Consider the following 3,558-nt stretch of genomic DNA (forward strand, 5'->3'; position numbering starts at 1 on the left):
TTCAACATTAGTTGGAACTGATGGTATATACATGATAAAAAAGATCTAACAGTATAAAAAAGCATTTGCATATAAAGAAAGTCTTCCCATCCTTCATTCCACAGCCCTTGCTCTAGACACACCACTATCTCCAGTTTCAGTATATTTCTAGAAATATTTTAAAGGAGAATATGAGTATATATTGCATTACTCCTTTTTATTTAAAAAAATGTAGTAAATACATTTTATCTTGCTTTATTTTTCTTCTCAATGATCTACTTTAGAAATAGTTCTACATTAGATCTACTTCATTCCCTATACTCACAATTCAACTGGCCACCTACTACTAGGTATTTTAATGTTTTTTAATCTTTTAAAGTGAGAGACAGTGGTACAATTAGTATTTTTACGTATTTGCTTCCTTGCAAAGTATTTCCCAGGTGCAAGTAAGGGTTAAAAGTTATGCATATTCACAATTTTTGAAAGATAGTGCCAAACTATGCTCCAAAAGGATTGTACCAATGTAAAGTATATTAAAAAAATGCGTGAAAATGCCAGCAAAATGCAGTACCAAACTTCAGGATCTGATAGGTGAAAAATGATATGTAATTAGTTTAAATTTGTATTTGTCTTATGGGTGAGGACGAGCATCTTTTTAAATGTTTAAAAGCCATCTGTCTTTTTCTGTAAATGTCTTTTACCCATTTGTTTAATGAATTGTAGCTTTTTTTTAACTTAAGCACTGTTTATATATTTTTAGGATATTAGTCTTTTGTCCTATGTATTACAAATATTTTTCTTAGTTTGTCATTGGCTTTATGAGTTTTCTGATGCAGAAATTTTACGAGGTCACATTTATTCATTTTTTCCATAGCTTCTAGGTTTTGAGTTCTTGCACTAGAAAGGTTTCACTGATTCTAAAAACTGTGATATTGGCAAAACAAAAACAAAAGCAAACAAAAAACCCATAGTATGGCATTTAGCAGTGTAGACTGGTACACACAGGTGGAGGAAGGATGCATAGATGAGGTTATTGAAACAGCACCCTAAAAGCACCCATGAATCAGCACACAAATATTGAACAGGTAATGCGATGCTGGGGTGCACTATATGGTAAGGACGATATGTTAAGAGACAGTACTAATATTTTAACTCCTCTCACTAAATATTACACTCTTAGTATGGTATTATTTCTAGTAACCGTTTCCAGTTCTTAGAAGAAAATGGGGGAAATTAAAAAGAATTTTGAGAATTCTTACAAAAAAAGTTCATCACTTCATTTAAAATAGAAAATTATTAGGGCCGGCAGGTGATGTGGTGGTTGAGGTGCTGAGCTTCCACGTGGCTGACCATGGTTAGAGTTCCAAACCTGGTGGCTTATTTTCCCACTTTCCCTCTCTCTCTCTAGTCAAATTAAAAAATAATGATAATGAATAAAATTAAATAAATTATTTAAAAAGTATTTTTATTGGGACCAGCAGTTAGCGTAATAGTTGTGTTGCTGGACTCCCATGTAGTCGACCACAGTTCGAGTCCCGGACCCGATGGCTTAAACTCACGCCGGGCGCGTGTACGTGTGTGCCCAAGATCCCAAGAGGAGAATGGAGGAGAAGGGATTACAGTGTGGCCATCCCACCGGGGGGTTATTTCTCGCTTTCTATCTCTCTGTCTCTCTCTGTCTGTCTGGTGAGTACATGCACCCTATAGCAAAAACCTCTCAGAAAAAAAAAAAGTATTTTTATTGAACTTTAATTTACTAATTAAAATTTGACCAGTGAGAAAGTAAGCTGCCAGGTCCGGGAATTTGAACCATAGTTGACTAGGTGGGAGTCCAGCGCCCTTAACCACCATGCCACCTGCCAGCCCTAAAATTAAATAATTTTAAAAAATTTTTTTAAAGAAGAAAAATGATTAATTTTAGGGAAAATATTTCTTTTTGTGTATGCAAAGGATGCTGAGTACTTTGCATCTTCAAATAAGAATAGGATGAAAGGAGAAAAGCTTAAGAAAATTTGTGACAAGGGAACCAGTGGGTGGCATGGTGGTTAAAGCCCTGGACACTCCCACATGGCCAACCAGGGTTTGAGTCCTGGACCTGTGCCTTGCTTTCTTACTTTCCCTTTCTCTTTCTCTCTCTCTCGGGTCAAATTAAAATAAATGAATGAATAATAGTTAAAAAAAAAAAAGAAAATTTGTGACAAAAAAATTGTAATTACTGACAAAACATTAGTTCAAAAAAAGAATGGTAGAATCTTTGCCACCGCAGAGTTTAAATAACAGAAAAAACAGTGTTGGATTATTTAGGTTTAATTCTGTCAGGAGGGAAACTAAACTAGATGCAGATTGGATTGTATAATTAAGGTTCTGTAATTGTACCCTTTTTACTTTAGAACTCAAGGTAGTTTATTTTAAGTAGGCATTTTTCTTTACCATATTCCTTACAAATGGTACATGTGAAGCTGTAAGGGTTATGAAATAGAAACTTGAATTTTTATATAGCTATAGAAATATCTACTTACCACTATACTAAATGTTTTATATGTGTTAATTTTTTTGATCCTTCAATAACTTTATAAAGGAAACTACATAAAGCACGAGGGAACTGAGGGTTGGAGAAATTGAAATAGCCCAAAGTGTCACATGGCTACTTACTTAATGCTATCAGGTGATTTACCTGACACCAAAACACATAATCTCAAGATCCTGCTGGCGCCAGCAGGGAGCATGGTGGTTAAGGGCGCGAGACTTCCACATGGCTGACTATGGTTCAAGTCCCGGACCTGGTGGTTTGCTTTCTCACTTTCCCTCTTGCTCTCTCTCTCCCCCTCTATCCTTCTCTGGACAAATTAAAATAAATAAATAAATAAAGTTAAATAAAATAATTCTTAAAAAACATTGTGCCTATTGCACCTTGACTCTTGTATCTTATAGTCTAAATGAATGTCTGAATTCTTTTTTTTTTTTTTTACTTTTTTTTTTTTTTTGAGAGATTTTCACTGTAGGGTGCGTGCGCTCGCCAGACAGACAGAGAGAGACATAGAGACAGAAAGCGAGAAATCACCCCCCAGGGGGGATGGTCACGCCGCAATCCCTTCTCCTCCATTCTCCTCTCGGGATCTTGGGCACGCACGCACACGCGCCTGGCGTGAGTTTTAAGCCACCGGGTCCGGGACACGAACCGCGGTCGACTACGTGGGAGTCCAGCGACATAGCCATTACGCTAACTGCTGGTTCCCAATGCCTGAATTCTTGAGTAACTACCTAATCAATGAATTCATAATTATATATGAAAAATTATTTGACAAGGTCATCTAGAAGGGAAACAAAGGGCAAATCAATGGGTAGTCAGAAAAGTCATGACACATTTTTGCACAGGAAAAATATGGCAAGACTTTTCCAACATCTCATTATTACTGGACTTAATTGCCTTGCTATGTTCATATCAGAAGTAGATTTAAAAAATAAAATCTATGGGAGGCCAGCAAGTGGCATAGTGGTTAAGGTGCTAGACTCCCATGGGCTGACTGTGGTTTGAATCCTGGATCCAGAGACTGGTAAATGTTTCTATTTCCCTCTCAC

At 36.5% G+C, this 3,558-nt stretch overlaps 1 protein-coding gene across 1 annotated transcript in view; it reads right to left on the bottom strand.

The window, feature by feature from the left end:
- SCLT1 (sodium channel and clathrin linker 1) overlaps positions 1 to 3,558 on the bottom strand; it is a gene marked incomplete at its 5' end in the record, with an annotated part of 110,892 nt that overhangs the window by 1,390 nt on the left and 105,944 nt on the right.

Source organism: Tupaia chinensis, unplaced genomic scaffold, assembly GCF_000334495.1.
Source record: "Tupaia chinensis unplaced genomic scaffold, TupChi_1.0 Scaffold000362_1, whole genome shotgun sequence".
NCBI lineage: Eukaryota > Metazoa > Chordata > Mammalia > Scandentia > Tupaiidae > Tupaia > Tupaia belangeri.